This window comes from Musca domestica, unplaced genomic scaffold (genome assembly GCF_030504385.1).
Source record: "Musca domestica strain aabys unplaced genomic scaffold, Musca_domestica.polishedcontigs.V.1.1 30, whole genome shotgun sequence".
NCBI classification, from domain to species: Eukaryota; Metazoa; Arthropoda; class Insecta; order Diptera; family Muscidae; genus Musca; species Musca domestica.
In genome coordinates this window covers 6,629,894-6,647,927 of record NW_026712300.1, presented here as the reverse complement: position 1 = coordinate 6,647,927, position 18,034 = coordinate 6,629,894, and positions in this window count along the sequence as shown.

Below are 18,034 nucleotides of genomic sequence, written 5' to 3'. Positions count from 1 at the left end.
CGACTGAAAACTGTTTCCACGTTGTAGTATAGCCCCCATATAGAGGTACCTCCCGATATTGGGTATTTTAGTTTTTTTGCCACATTTTTTCACGGATTTGTCTAAAAATTGGTTTTTGTGGGTCATAATGGTTTCCAGCTCCGGTGGCGAAACATTGCATGTATGGGTCCATTATTTGGTATAGCCCCCATATAACGGTACCTCCCGATATCCGGTAATTTGATGATTTTTGCAACCTTTTTTCACGGATTTGTCTGAAAATTGGTATTTGTGGGTCATAATGGGTCCTAGTTCGAGTAGCGAAACATTGTAATTATGGGTCCATGATTTGGTATAGCCCCCATATAACGGTACCTCCCGATATTCGGTATTTTTATGGTTTTTGCCACATTTTTTCACTGATTTGTCTGAAAATTGGTATTTGTGGGTCATAATGGGTTCTATTGTAAATATAGGTCCACGTGTTGGTATAGCCCCCATATAACGGTACCTCCCGATATTCGGTAATTTGATGATTTTTGCCACATTTTTTTCACGGATTTGTCTGAAAAATGGTATTTGTTGGTCATAATGGTTTCCAGCTTCTGTGGCGAAACATTGCATGCATAGGTCCATGATTTGATATAGCCCCCATGTAACGGTACATCCCGATATTCGGTATTTTGATGGTTTTTGCCACATTTTTTCACTGATTTGTCTAAAAATTGGTATTTGTAGGTCATAATCGGTCCTAGTTTGTGTAGCGAAACATTGTAATTATGGGTCCATGATTTGGTATAGCCCCCATATAACGGTACCTCCCGATATTCGGTATTTTTATGGTTTTTGCCACATTTTTTCACTGATTTGTCTGAAAATTGGTATTTGTGGGTCATAATGGGTCCTAGTTCGTGTAGCGAAACATTGTAATTATAGGTCCACGTGTTGGTATAGCCCCCATAGAACGGTACATCCCGATATTCGGCATTTTAATGGTTTTTGCCACATTTCTTCTAATGTTTCTTTTACCCTAAGGTGGAGGGTATTAAAAGTTTGGCCCGGCCGAAGTTAATGTATTTTTACTTGTTTTTCTCTAAGCACGTCGTCAATGGCTCTTTGAGAAATACTGGGTGCGTTCTCCAATCCAAAGAGAAGTCTGCAAAATCAAATTTCGCATTTCCCAACGAGAAAGCTATTTTCCCTTGTTTTGTTTTCGAAGAGTAATATCTGATGAAAACCTGATTGAGGTCTAAAGTGATAAAGTACTTTGCCTAAATTTGCCAAAACGAAAACCACATTTTAAATTGTTCATCAGTCCCTTTTTATCTACAACCCATACGAGACTGTTATAAGGTGAGCGTCTTATAAAATAGCCTGTGTTTCACAATATATGAAATGCAGTTTTTAATATATTGGCTCCTTATTTTCTTTACTAATAGTAGCTACTATTTTAGTATTGTAGGAAAAAGCCTCGTCCATTTCTGCGACAACTACCATTCTGTTTGTTTGGGACACCGTAATATCTTGCATGTTGGTCAAGTTTATGTCTGGATACTTAGAAATTGCATAACGGCAAATTGTTGTGCCAAATTTAGCTATACGTCGAAAAATGTGTGAAAAAATGTATTGTGATTTCAAAAGACCGACGGACATCGTTAAATCGACTTAGAATTTTATGCTGATAATGTATACATTATTTATTGTGTCTACAACTAATATTTATCGATGTTACAAACGGAATGACCCTCTTTTTCTAAGTGGAGGGTATAAAGCAAAAATATATCTCAGACAAATCGCATACTACAGCTTTCCCGGAGGGAGTTTGCAGAAGAGACGTTAGTGATCAACCAGCTTCCGTAATAGATCAAGCTGAAGTTGCAGAACAAACATATACATTGCCGACCATCTTGATACGTTTATCCAAACTATTAATACACTTAAAAGAACTGCATTCAGATAGACATGTTTGATATGATCAGTTCATTTTAATCATTTTTCTATTCTACATTTTTAAAAATTTTTTCTTAAAAATGCATGTTTAAATAGAAATATAGTAAATGATCCGGACGTAGAGTGTAATAGTAACGGTGGTATGTTACAGTACGAATACGGTTTTACGACTGGTCACCTGACAATATTCTTGTCCATTCGTACATCTACTACTCGAACTTATTTATATTAAGTACCATGTTGGATGAGGAATCCGCCTCGCTAATGATTTCCACTGGATTTTGAATAAAGATGCTATTGGTTCAAACAAACAGTATAACTTTATTTAATCCAATATGTCTTATTCCTGAAAATATTCAATTTAATTTAAATGTACGGATTTCGATGTGGATATTCTTACTTTTTGGTATGGAACCACTAGAATATCAATTGATGTGTTAGATTTTTTTTGATTATTATCCGTCTAAAAATAATTATGTCCGGCCAGGCTAAGTACCAATTTCCAAAAGACGGAAATTGACGCCTGTCAATGACAGAGAGGCCATAAACTATCTCCGAAAATATTTTCGACGAGTTAGTTACAAGCTGTTTTAAATGAAAGCTTAGAGAATAAAACACATCTACGAACTAAATAAGAGTTTTGCAGGTGGCGGCAACATCCTCCCCCCAGTATGACAAGAGGAGTCCTCGCCGTCATACGACTTTTGGGAAGCCACATCCAAAACTGCCAGTTTCGCCACAGGTCCTTCCATTATTCCATTTGCCGTTAGAACCTTCGCACTTCTAACCTGTCCATCCTTTGCCAACCTAGTCTCCAGTATCTTACCTCGTGGCCAGACATTACGAGGAAAGGAAGGGTCAACGATTACCACTAAGTCCCCTTTACGAAGAGGAGCCTGCCTTTCAAACCACTTTGACCTACACGTTAATGTGGGCAAATATTCTGCCAGCCACCTCTTCCAGAACACATTTGCATACTGCTGAGAAACCAACCAACTGTGCCTTAACACTACGCCACTATCATCACACGTAGACATCGGTTTGAGCCCATTTGAACTACCCACTAGCAAATGATTCGGAGTAATCGCTTCTTCAAATTCGTCGCCTATCGGTACATACGTCAAAGGTCTTGAGTTCACAATATTTTCTACCTCGATTAAATTGCTAAACAGTATCTCGTCGGTGGGAGCTCTTGACGGGGTTATCTTATACAAAATAGTCTTTATCGAATGCACCAACCGCTCCCACGCACCTCCCATATGTGGAGAAGAAGGTGGATTAAAATTCCACTTTGTGGTAGTGGTGGTAAATGATCTGATGAATTCATTTTTGTCGACGTCATGTAGAACTTCTCTCAGCTCACGTTCAGCACCGACGAAGTTCGTACCATTGTCGCTAAAAAATTCTCTTGGAATTCCTCTTCTCGACATAAAATTACGAATAGCTAGTATACAGGAACTAGTGTTAAGAGAATGCACGAACTCAATATGTACTGCTCTCACCGTCAGGCATGTGAATAAACAACCATATCGCTTTTCTCTATGACGACCAACAGTCACAATTAAGGGTCCAAAAAAATCCAAACCTGTGTAAGTAAAAGGTGACTCAAAAGAGGCTAGCCGAGCGCGTGGCAATTTAGCCATTTGGGGAGCGTTTGGCTTGCCCTTATACACTTTGCACCACTGACAATTTCTAACTACGTGTTTGTAAGCAGTACGTAGTTTATTGATAGAATAAAGCTGTCTAATCTCGTTGACTGCAGTTTCATGATTCATGTGCTGAAATTTTACATGATAATCCATCATTAAAAGGCTCGTTATATAACTTGATTTAGGCAGGATTATAGGCGATTTCTGTTCATCCGGTATTTTGGCGTAATCAATCCTTCCATCAATTCTAAGAACTCCATTAGGGTCTAAGTAGGGTGATTTTTTATATATGTCACTAGATTTTGGAATCACTCCCCCAGCCTGCAAGCATGATATTTCATTGAAATATTTTTCCTGTTGAGCTTGTCGTGTAAGTAAGTTTATTGCTGTCGCCAATTCCTCCTGGGTAAGTTCCCCCTTCTGGATTTTTCTGCATCGTATGTAACTTACAAATCGAAGAGTATATGCAGTAGCTCTTACTAAACGCTTCCATTTGGAAAATCGTGAATAATCTATAAGTTCATTTGGCATTGTTATCTTAAAGGCATGGTGCTTCATTTCTTCATTAGTATCGGTAAATTCAGTGGATGTTCGTGGCCAATTACTCTCATCTTGGTATAGCATTTCAGGACCAATAAACCATCTACTACAGCTGTCAACTCGTGGTATTCGAGACCATTTTATGGCCTCATCCGCTACATTTTGCTTCGAAGGTGTGTATCGCCAATCCTTTGTCGAAGTTAACTCCAACATTTCTGTTATTCTAAAAGCCACAAATTGGCTATATTTCCTGTGGTCTGAGTTTATCCAGCTCAAAACGGTCTTAGAGTCCGACCAGAAGATTTTCTTGGAAATCTTTATTTCAAGATTATCGCAAATATATTTTGAGTAACGAGCTCCGATCAATGCAGCCATCAATTCCAATCGAGGCACCGATGTTATCTTTAGAGGAGCTACTCGCGTTTTGGATCCAACTAAAGAGCAAGTCACTTTATTACCTTTTAACACAGCAGCGTATCCATCTTTACTAGCATCGACGAAAGTGTGTAAATTAATATCGGTATTATTGTAATCAGAAAAGACTTGCAAATAGCAGCGGGGTATTTTGATATGTTGGACACTTGGCAAAACATCTATCCATTGCCGCCATTTTGCAGATAAAACGGGGGATATTTCCTCATCCCATTCAGTTTTGGATCTCCAAACTTCCTCTAGTAAGGTTTTAACATACATAATTATATTGCCGATAAGACCTAGTGGGTCAAAAATGGGCATAACTATTCGAAGCATTTCGCGCTTTAGTGGGCATCTTTTGTGAAATATATCGCTATCTAATAACCATTGCGAAATTTTAAAGGTAATTACATCATCTTCGTGATCCCAAAAAACACCAAGAACCTTTTCAATGAGGTTAGTGTCTTTTGGATTTAAGCATTTGCTATTGTTACTACGAAGTGAGTCGGATAGACCGTTCAAAACCTCCTTACTGTTCGAAATCCAATTACGGATATTAAAGCCACCCTTTTGGTGTATATTTTTGATTTGCGATATCAATTTAATGGCTTCTTGGGAAGTGTCGCATGAAGTCAAAAGATCATCCACGTAGTGATTTTGTTTTATCGATTTTACAGCAAGAGGATATTCTTTTTCGAATCGCTCAGCATTCAAATTTTTGATGAATTGTGAAATGCTAGGTGCACATGAAGCACCAAAGATCATAACGTCCATAACGTAGACATCCGGCTCAGCAGTGGGATTGCAATCCCTCCACAAAAAACGTTGAACATCACGATCCTCCTGTCGTACATAAATTTGGTGAAACATTTCTTCAATGTCGCCACACACGGCCACCTTTCTTTCGCGAAACGCAAACAGCACTTTAGGTAATGATGCTAGCATATCAGGACCCTTTAATAAAAAGGAGTTGAGGGACACACCACTAACTTTAGCTGCGGCATCCCACACCACACGCGACTTTCCAGGCTTATTTTTATTAAAAACAGCAAAAATTGGTAAGTACCACACTCTCTGGTGCGTACTGTATTCTTCAGCTGAAAGCTTTCTGATGTAACCCTTTGAAATGTATTTTACAATTGTATTCCTAAAAACATCTAAGAGCTCAGAATTCTCTTTTAGCTTTCGCTCGAGGCAAAGGAGTCTTTTCATGGCCATTGGATAATTGTCGGGCAGATTTAAAATATCAAATTTCCACAACAATGGCGTTTCAAAGTGACCGTCATCCCTATATCTTACACATTTCTTTAAAAGTTGAAGAGAACGCTCATCATCCTTGCTTATAAGTGGATCGCTATGTATAATCCCTACACTATCCAGGGAATAAAAACTCTTTACAAAATCTTATATTTCACGATCTTTCCTATTGCATTCGCAAACATGGTAACAAAAATTTTTACTTGCCTCCATATTTTGCGATATTGCTCCATAAATAACCCATCCAATAGCTTTTTATTGGTAAGTTGTTTAAATGCGGGTATTTATGCTTAAGGTCCTCGTAATTTAAAGTCTGACATGGAAGATCCAATGATTTTACAGTGTTTACGTTCAATGAAACACGCTTCCCTCTTTCACCTGAAATATGTATGGTTAACCTTTTGGAATTATTTTCACATCTCTCCATACCGCCTGTCCACCGAAAACACAAAGGGCTGGCCGCTCCAGTCAGTCCCAATCCATCTGCAAGTGACTCGTCCATTAAGCTTATTGACGAACCTTCGTCAATGAAAGCAAACGTATCAATCATTTTATTATTTCCCAACACTTTTATCGGAATTATTTTAAATAAAACTTTCATAAATTTACAACGGTGTGTATTAATTGCTTCCACTTTATCCACGTGTTCATTATTATTTTCGTATGTTTTATTGTTACCAGCTGATCGGGAACTATCATTTGTTGGAGAATGTCGATGTTAAGTGGAATGATGATAATATTGACATCCCTGCTCACCACATTGTGATTTCCTTTTACACTCTCCATTGTGTTTGCATAAGCAATTCTTGCAAAGCTTATGTGCTCTTACAATATTCCACTTGTCGCTACGATTAAGAGAAAGGTATTTAGAACAGTTGGCAATAGATTTACAACTGCTCAAATTGCAAACATAACACCTGCGACCTTCGTTATGAGTGTGAATGTACGCCCTATTATTGTTGTTGTTTGATTGCATTCGTTCTCTTTTACTGGAATAAGAGTTTTCAACTGTTATACAGCTGGCAGATATTCCAAGGTCAAATATCCATTGAGCGAATTCACTCATATTGGGGGTTTTGTTTTGATTTATTAATTGCAATTTTTGTGTTCCCCATTGTAGTTGATAAAAGGGCGGCATTTTTTGTATTAACTCTTGGAGAAGTGATGAGTTGTTCAATTCATCTAACAAATTAGATGATTCGATTGTGGCAATCAAACTTTTTACATTAATGGCAAATGTGGTAAATGATTTCAAATTTTTTTCATCAAGAGGAGGTGTATTTTTAATTCGACTTTTAATGGAATTAACGATCTTTTCAGGTTTCCCATATAGAAGGCGCAATATTGACATAACCTAAGTTACGTTTGTTGGATGCACCAAAATGTGTTGAACTTGTCTTAATGCATCTCCAGTTAAAGCTTTTTGTAGTCGAATAAGATTTTCGCTGTCGGTAAATCCACACACATCCGTGGACCATTCATACGTGGATGAAAATAAAGGCCAATCCTCTGGATGTCCCGAAAATGTTGGTAATTCCCTAGGAACAGATTTACGAGCTCGCTGTTGACTATGGTTCAGCTGAGTCGTCTCTAAGTATCTCGTTGAGGTCGTTGGTGCTGTAAATTCAACATTATTTGTGGACATGTTTGGTGATGAAAAATGATGAGTGGATTGAAAAGCACTGTTGTTGTTATTATTTGAATGCCTTTGTACATTTGTTACTATTGAATTGGTGGTTACTGGTCGCTCTTGTGAAGACGGAATGGATGCATTTTGGTTTATAGTATTCGAATTTGTGAATATAATGCCTGTTGATGGAATTTGACCAGATGTGCCGGTTAACGGAAGAGCATGTCCCTCTTAACAGTTGATATTAGAACGTTCATGTGAAAGAAATGTAGCGGCTGGATTTATTCGACGTGTTGTAACAGGAATATTGGTAAGCCTCGTTTCAGTGTTGTTATTCCGAATTTCGTTATTGAAAGTAGAAGTTGGATCAGTAATATTACTGAAATAAACTGATTTATTTGGCTAGCTGCATTGTGCTTGCGATTGGGCCGTTTTATTTGGATTCTGAGTTCTTGTTCCAGGTTGGTCTGGAATTAGAATTATCGTTTTTTTTCTTAATTTTGTTTATTTGGGGCTTCGTTGGTAGGAATTGTTTGATGTTGAAGCAATGGATCTATGCCATTTTGCACACCTTGTAACCATTGGTGAACCGATAGGGAACGTTGTGTCGACGACGTACTCAGACGATCATTTTCATGGCGTTTTAACAATCTATATTTCTTCTCTAAATATTGTTGATTGAGAGATCTCTCCTCTTCCAAGCGCTGGAGATCCAGCTGAAGGAACCGAGATTGGGAATCATTCGAATGTCTTGAGGAGTGATTACTTACACTGTTAGCAGAGCGAGATGACGCAATATCAACTTGGTTCGAGATGCAAGTTTGGCATTTGAAGGTTAGGATTGATAATTCGTCATTGTCATAGTTTGTGGGGGTTCAAAGCTCTTGTGGCAAATTGTGCAGGTAATCAAATTTTGGTCGTGTGGGTTTTGGCAAGGTGGAGTCTTAGGACAATTTTGTTGACCCTCCATTGGTACTTACTGTGGTTGGCAAGCGGTGCTGATGAAGATTATTTCAACGGATAAAGTTGATAATGCTTGGTTGGCACAAAAAGAATTTTAAAAATGTTGGATGAGGAATCCGCCTCGCTAATGGTTTCCACTGGATTTTGAATAAAGATGCTATTGGTTCAAACAAACAGTATAACTTTATTTAATCCAATATATCTTATATTAAAATTCCTGAAAATATTCAAATTAATTTAAATGTACGGATTTCGATGTGGATATTCTTACTTTTTGGTATGGAAACCACTAGAATATCAATTGATGTGTTAGGCCAGGCTAAGTCCAATTTCCAAAAGACGGAAATTGACGCCTAGTCATTGACAGAGAGGCCATAAACTAACTCCGAAAATATTTTAGACGAGTTAGTTACAAGCTGTTTTAAATGAAAGCTTAGCGTATAAAACACATCTACGAACTAAATAAGAGTTTTGCAGGTGGCGGAAACATACCACATTATGCAAAACCGATATTGTTGTTTTCATAAAAACAGCGTTTGTTTATTAACAGAGAAAATTACAATGTTTACCATGAATTCCCTTTCCCTTGGTTTTTGTCTGGGGAGTTTTGTCCCCAGAAGAAAGTTTAAAAATAACTCCTATAAAAAACCAAGTAACGAGATAGTAATCTCATCGCTTGCTTTGGATTAGGCACAGGTAAATGTGAGTTACCGCATAAATTATTTTGTAATGCAAGTATATCTAAACCATTAGGCATAAGGTGCAACCTACATACTTTCAATTGTTTGTATCCAATTCCCATTAAATCTAAGTACTCTGATTGGAGTGCGAAATTGTTTGATCTACTTGCAAAGTTGGTCCAACATGCAGAATATCGTTTAGACCTAACACTCTAGATGTTTTTTGACGCATTAAATACAACTCGTAAATTAGAAGTTCTTTTTTTTCTAGATTAACTGACACTTGTGAATTGGAAACAGGTTGCATGTAACCAAAAGCAAGAAATTCATGTTTCGAAACAGCGTGGAATGCCCCCGTTCTTTGTCCACAACCAATTGAGTGAGCTCTCTGTGTGGGAGCAGGATTTAGTTCGGGGCTTAAACCTATACAAAGTGGGATTAACATTTGTCTTTCGGTAATGGCAATTTCTAAAGTTTATTTGTTGCAAAAAAAAAAAAAAAACAAAATGTCTCTTTCATCTTGGAAAGAGTTAGATGTGTTCTTGATAGAGATATTCGTACTCTTCTCTGTTTGCATGAAATGGGGAATGTAGACATTTCGCTAAACTTGAATCTCAAAAAGGTGCACTGTAAAATTGTCGGTTCCTCTTCCCCAGCGTATGTCAGTCTGAAATATGTAGACTGTTCCACTTGTTTGCTTCGAAACTTTTGTTGTGTTCTTCGTTCAGAACGAAAACATATATTGCATGTTTGTCTTGGTATGTAAGTGGATTAGAAATCGATTTTACAGGGTAACACCCATATTTGTTCTTCACCGGTTAATTAAATTAATTTCTATATGGGATTCAATAATAACCATATTAAATATACACAATTTTCAATATATTTTATTAGGAAGGTATGATTGTTGTCCTTAAAAATCATTTCATTCATTTCACAAGGTAATCTATTTTATCTTCCTCAGATACTAAAATCTTTATTGGGATAAAACTTTTATGAAACAATGTGAAACAAGATTTTATATTCGCAGAAAGATTCCTATTTAAACCTATATAAACAACCACTTAATCCCGCACAATACTTTTTTTTAAATTATTGATATTACACGTGCAAAAATATATGTTTATCTTATATTTTTACGTGCATGTATAAGAATCAATGGCAGACGGCCAAACTCAGTCGACTTCAGCAGAGATAAAACTAAAACCGAAATTTAAAGATACCAGCGCTGCCAAGGGCTTGTTTCATCTAATGCCATTAAAACAAATGCGCACTAAAACTCATTTCGACCAAAATGTATTAAGCGCTAGTTCGGCTATAAAAACCCGACTTGTAAAATGTATTCCTATTTCTAATGATTAAAACCAGTTTTCAAGAAAAGAAACGTTTGAAATGTTTTGGATTTAAAGCAAACTAAACTAGGATATGCAGCTCATTGAAAAGTGATCATATTTGTATTCATCGCATCACCACATAATTTCAGCTAAAAAGGAGTGTATGTACCAAAGGAGGCCTATAGCAAAGGATCTACTGTTGTTTGTAGCTTAAGGTGGAACACGATTTAATTCAGATATTTTTATTTTTATATAAAAATATTTTCTTTACCCAAAGGTGGAGGGTATTAATAGTTCATGCTGGCCGAACAAATCCTATTGTTTTAAAGAAACTTTTTCTCTCTCTACTCCTACTGTCTTTATTTTGGGTTATCATATTCTTATCCCCGTGTTTTAAGGCGTGCTAGTATTCTTCCATCGTCCTTCGTTGATTGATGGGCGCTAACCTGTTTAAAGCCTGTTACATTATGATTTAACTTATATTATTAAATTGGGGTTAAGAGGACGGCTTTTTCAACGAGTTGTCTAAAATGTATATTTGTATGTCATATTGGGTTCTAGCTTCAATGGCTAAACATTGTATGTATAGGTCCACGTTTTTGTATAGGCCCCATATAACGGTTCATTCCGGTATTTTGATAGTTTTTGCCACATTTTTCCACGGATTTGTCTAAAAATTGGTATTTGTTGATCACAATTAGTTCTAGCTCCGGTGGCGATACATTGTATGTGTAGGTCGAGGTATTTGTGTAGCCCCTATATAACGGCACCTACCGATAATCGGGATTTTGAATTTTTGCATACATTTGTCAATAGCGCACATATAACGATACACACCGATACTCGGTATTTAAATATGCTAGCCACATTTACCCACGAAATTGTGTCAAGTTGGGTATATGAGAAGATTTCGTAGATGACAACTCTGGAAGTATAAAATTGTCTTTAGAGGTTCCTGTTTTCGTATGACCACCACATTATAGTTTTTTGAAAAGCTTAGCAACATTATCCAACCGGTTTTCTTGTCTATATAACGGTACCTACCGATAATCGGGATTTTGATGATTTTTGCATACATTTTTCTATAGCGCACATATAACAGTACCCACGGATACTCGGTATTTAAATATTACTAGTCAATTTTAATCACGAAATTGTTTCAAAGAGGATTTTATAGATGACAACCCTGGAAGTATAAAATCGGCTTTGGAGGTTTCCGTTTTGGTATGGTATGGTAAAGTTTAAAAGCATTATCCAAACGGTTTTCTTGTCAAGATTACTTTTAATAGTCTTTGAATTAAGCGATTCATCATTGTGACAATAAATAATTTTCGTATTAGAAAACATGTTCAGTAACTGCAGAAGCTGTGACTTAACAACGACAATTGTTTCGGATTTTAAAGTGTGTACAACCGCAGACTTCGAAAAAAACTACGACTCAGAGGAAAAATGTAGATGTGAGGAAATTCCCGCATATGTTGGTATGGGAGTTTCCGCAATGAATAGCTGTGGCTTGAGATCCATAATTCTTTCGGACTTTAAAGTTCGTGTACTAATTCCGATACAGGCGTATGGACTTGTAGTCGAAAGTGTATTATCAGGTATCGAAAGTGTATTATGAGGTATCGAAAGTGTATTATGAGGTATCGTTTGTTGCTCATCGTTGTTATGGAACCTCAACAGTTTGTACAACCGAAAACTTTAAAAACTTGTCTAGATTTTATTATTTTTATTTGATGGGTATGAATTAAAAGTTTTATTTCGAATGAATATAAATTTGCATTACATTGACAATATTACAAAATAATTTACAACGCATGCTACTATTTAAAATTAATATTTAATTGAGTAAAAAACCTACAAAGTCAAAGTGTTCAACACCCTCTCTAACTCTATCAAATTTAATTTAGATCTAAACATTTGAAAATTTATACTTTCTAATATTGTGGTACAAATGTCAGCAATTTGATCAGTTCCTTTTATATATCTAACATCAATAGTTCCCTGAGCCAAATGACCTCGAATGAAATGGTGCCTGATGTCGATATGTTTCGATCTTTTACATTCTGAGTTCTTTGCCATAAATATGTACCCTTGGTTGTCCTCATACAGAGGTACAGTATATGTATTTTCAACAATATGCATATCCTCTAGGATTCCTTTTATCCATATTGTCTCTGATGTGGCTGCACTTAACGCTATATACTCTGTTTCGGAAGAAGAAGTAGCCACTATAGCTTGCGTTTTGCTTGACCATGAAATTGTACTTCCATAAATTTGGAGGACGAACCCACCTACTGATTTTCTGTCAATAAGATCGGAAGCCCAATCAGCATCAGCATATCCGATTAACGATTCACAACTGTCATTTCGTTTTATAACCAATTTCAATTGCTTTGTACCCTTAATATATCTTAAAATTCTCTTTAACATTTTCCAATGCGTTTCTGTTGGAGTTTCTTGAAAACGCGCCATATATCCAATGTGGAAGCAAATATCAGATCTTGTAAATAACATAATATACATAAGGCTTCCCAAAAGTTGTCTGTATGGTTGTTTTGTTAGCTCTGAATTTGATAACTCTGCCAATTTTTCCATTGGTGTTGCAACCGGATTACAGTCAATCATTTGAAAATTTTCTAAGATTCTGGATATATTGCTTTCCTGTGACAATTTCATAACTCCATCCTTTTTATTGTAGTCTATTTTAATTCCCAAAAAATATTTCCGATTTCCAATATCTGACATGCTGAATTCCTTGCATAGGTAATTTTTCAAAATATCAATCTCATTTTTGTCGCTAAATGCGATTAATAAGTCATCAACATATAGCAGTATGTATGTTGTAGTAGAATTTGTATATTTGACGTAAATACAGTAATCACGCTTCGATCTTACAAATCCAATTTTTAAAAAGAAATCATTAATTTTTTCATTCCAGCAACGTGGACTTTTTTTTAAACCATATATAGATTTATTAATACGGAAAATCATTTTGTTGTCAAGGACAATTCCCTCAGGCGCTTCCATGAATATTTGTTCCTTTAATTCCCCATGTAGGAATGCAGTTTTGACATCCATTTGGTGGAAAAAATATCCGCGTTGAACTCCAACTGCTAAGATTATTCTCATTGTTGTAAGTTTAGCTACTGGTGCAAAGGTTTCTTCATAATCTATGCCATGTTTTTGTAAATATCCTTTAGCCACCAATCTCGGCTTGTATCTTGAAACATTTCCATATTCATCCTTCTTAATGCGAAATACCCACTTTGACTTCAAAGGTTTTACATTTTCAGGTTTTTCAACTATTGTTGTAGTCCATTGATTTTACTTCCTCCTCTATTGCTTTAAGCCATTCATTTTTGTCTTTTCTTGTTAAAACATCTGCATAGGTTTCTGGATTTTCACTGATTACATTGTCAACAATATCTGCATTGTAGCCTGTAAAGTACTCTTTGAAAACTTTGGCTATAAGATACCGAGCACTTCTCCTTAAAGTTGTTGGATCATCTTCCTGTGTTTTCAACATATCTTGGCTATCATCGCTAGTAGTTTTTGGTTGTACGTTATCTTTGTTAAGTCCACCATCATTTGTATTTTCCACATTTATATCCGTTATATTTCCGCCGGTTCTTGAATCATCCATATTTGCAGTTATGACATTTTCTTCATCCCTCTCTTGTTCATTGCTGCATATTGGAACAATATTATTTTGACATTTTAATATCTCCCTTTGAAACGGAAATGTTGTTTCATCGAACTTAACATCACGTGCAGTCACTACTTTTCTGGTTGTCATATTCCAAATTTTATAACCATTGCTTGTGTATCCAATCATAACTCCCTCCATGCTCTTTGGATCTAACTTCTTCCTCTTTTGGTCCAGTATCCAAACATGGGCTTTACATCCAAAAATTCTTAATTTCTTTATATCTGGTTTGTTTCCATACCACAGTTCCGCTGGCGTATTTTCATCATCAACACTCCCAGTTGGAGTCCGATTTAACAAATATTCGGCAGTCAAAGCAGCTTCTCCCCACTGCAGTCAGCAGTTCCCCATCTTTGGCAATACTTATTGTTAAAGGCATCTTCATCGTTCTCAGATCATGAAAAAACTCCGATTATTTGAAATATGGTCGCTTGATCCTGAATCCAAAATAAAGCTCAAGTTGGTTGCCTCACTCATATTTGCATTTACCATAAAATAAACAAATTCATCTTCACTTTCATTATCAGAGTAAGGAACCGTTGATTCTTGGTGGTTCGTTGAGAAATTTGCTTCTTTTCTAAACCTGCAATTCATTTTCATATGTCCCATTTTTCCGCAGTTATGGTATTTTCCATTGAATTTGAATTTATTATTCTTGCGAGCAACAAAAACAGTTCCTGATTTTCCAACACCATGGTCCTCAATTCTATCACCCCTTTTTGCCTCTTCAGCTAGTAAACGTTGTTTTACCACTGATAATGTCAATTCATCTTCTTTTATATTTTCCAAAGCTGTTATTAGAGGGTCATTACTTTCCGGCAGACTTACAAACAGTTGCGACACCAAGTCGCGCTCGTATAATTTTGCTCCAGCTGACTTCTGCTGGACAAGGCGACAAGTCCATCTAATTCTAAAAAATTATCATTTTTGTATCTCTGATAATTTCAATTTTGCAAGCTGTTTCCCCAATATTGTCTTATTTGTAGATGATCTCACTGTAAAAACGTTCTTTAAAATATTCCACATTTGAATTGCAGAAGATTTATCTCTTATATAGTCCAAATAGTCATCATGAATACAACTGACTATAATGCATTTAGCTTTCGTATCCATCTCACGATACTTAATTTTTTTGAAGCATAGTCTTCCAGGGCTGATTCAATTACTTCCAACACATTAACCGCATCCAAATACATTTTTACACGAAAACTCCAGTTTTCATAATTTGTTCCATTAAATTGAACTATTCCATGAGGAACTTCCTTTCTTTGGTCGCCCATAACCTCTAGATTTTATTATTTTTATTCGATGGTTATGAATTGAAAGTTTTATTTCGAATGAATATAAATTTTCATTACATTGACAATATTACAAAATAATTTACAACGCATGCTACTATTTAAAATTAATATTTAATTGAGTGAAAAACCTACAAAGTCAAAGTGTTCAACACCCTCTCTCACTCTATCAAATTTAATTTAGATCTAAACGTATGAAAAATTATACTTTCTAATATTTTGGTACAAATGTCAGCAATTTGATCAGTTCTTTTTATATATCTAACATCAATAGTTCCCTGAGCCAAATGATCTCGAATGAAATGGAGCCTGATGTCGATATGTTTCGATCTTTTACATTCTGAGTTCTTTACCATAAATATGCACCCTTGGTTGTCCTCATACAGAGGTACAGTATATGTATTTTCAACAATATGCATATCCTCTAGGATTCCTTTTATCCATATTGCCTCTGATGTGGCTGTACTTAACGCTATATACTCTGCTTCAGAAGAAGAAGTAGCCACTGTAGCTTGCTTTTTGCTTGACCATGAAATTGTACTTCCATAAATTTGGAAGACGAACCCACTTACTGATTTTCTGTCAATAAGATCGATTAATGATTCACAACTTTCATTTCGTTTTATAACCAATTTCAATTGCATTGTACCCTTAATATATCTTAAAATTCTCTTTAATATTTTATAATGCGTTTCTGTTGGAGCTTCTTGAAAACGCGCCATATATTCAATGTGGAAGCAAATATCAGATCTTGTAAATAACATAATATACATAAGGCTTCCCAAAAGTTGTCTGCATGGTTGTTTTGTTAGCTCTGAATTTGATAACTCTGCCAATTTTTCCATTGGTGTTGCAACCTGATTACAGTCAATCATTTGAAACTTTTCTAAGATTCTGGATATATTGCTTTCCTGTTACAATTTCATAACTCCATCCTTTTTATTATACCCTCCACCATACATAGTATGGAGGGTATATTAAGTTTGTCATTCCGTTTGTAACACCTCGAAATATACATTTTAGACCCCACAAAGTACATATATTCTTGATCAGCGTAAAATTCTATGTCGATTTATCGATGTCCGTCCGTCTGTCCGTCTGTCCGTCCGTCCGTCTGTCCGTCTGTGGAAATCACTCTAGCTTCCGAACGAAATGACATAGGTTGATGCAATTTTGCTCAGATGTATATAATGTGTGCAGGACTTTTGGTATTGAAAATGGGCCATATAGGTCGACGTCTTCGTATAGCCCCCATATAACGGTACCTCCCGATATTCGGTATTTCGATGATTTTAGCGACATTTTTCACCGGAATTGTTTCAAATTTCGTATTTAATTTTCGCAATGAGTACTACAACCTATGACAGAAAATTGTCTATGTAGGTCCACATCTTCGGATAGCCCCCATATAACGGTACCTCCCGATATTCGGTATTTTGATGATTTTAGCGACATTTTTCACCGGAATTGTTTCAAATTTCGTATTTAATGTTCGCAATGGGTACTACCACCTATGACAGAAAAATATCTACACAGGTCCACATCTTCGGATAGCCCCCATATAACGGTACCTCCCTATATTCGGTATTTTGATGATTTTAGCGACATTTTTCGCCAGAATTGTTTCAAATTTCGCATTTAATATTCGCAATGGGTACTACAACCTATGACAGAAAAATATCTACGCAGGTCCACATCTTCGGATAGCCCCCATATACCGATATTCAGTATTTTGATGATTTTAGTGACGTTATTTACCAGAATAGTTTCAAATCTGGTATTTGAAGTACGTAATGGATACTACAGCCTATGACAGAAAATTGTCTGTGCAGGTCCACGTCTTCGTATAGCCCCCATATAACGATACCTCTCGATATTCGCTATTTTGATGATTTTAGCGAATTTATTCACCGGAATTGTTTCAAATTTGGTATTTAAAGTTCGTAATGGATACTACAGCTTAGACAGAAAATTGTCTGTGCAGGTCCACGTCTTCGTAGGTGTTCCCGATATTCTGTATTTCAATGATTTTAGGGACATTTTTCACCAGAATTGTTTCAAATTTGATATTTGAAGTTCGTAATGGATACTTCAGCCTACGACAGAAAATTGTCTATGCAGGTCCAGGTCTTCGTATAGCCCCCACATAACGATACCTTCCGATATTCGGCATTTTGATTTTATCGACATTATAACCGATTTTTTTAAGTTTCGCATTTGAATATTGTAATGGCTTATGACAAATGTTACCTACGCAGGTTCATGTCGTCGTATAGACCCTAATATAATAGCTACATTCGGTATTTTTAAGATTTTAATAGAATTTTTAACGGATTTTATTGTTTTTGAATTCGTTCCAAATGGTGGAGGGTATTTAAAGTTCGGCCTGGCCGAACTTACACCTTTTTTACTTGTTGTAGTCTATTTTAATTCCCAAAAAATATTTCAGATTTTCAATATCTGACATGCTGAATTCCTTGCATAGGTAATTTTTCAAAATATCAATCTCATTTTTGTCGCTACATGCGATTAATAAGTCATCAAAATATAGCAGTATGTATGTTGTAGTAGAATTTGTATATTTGACGTAAAGACAGTAATCACGCTTCGATCTTACAAATCCAATTTTTA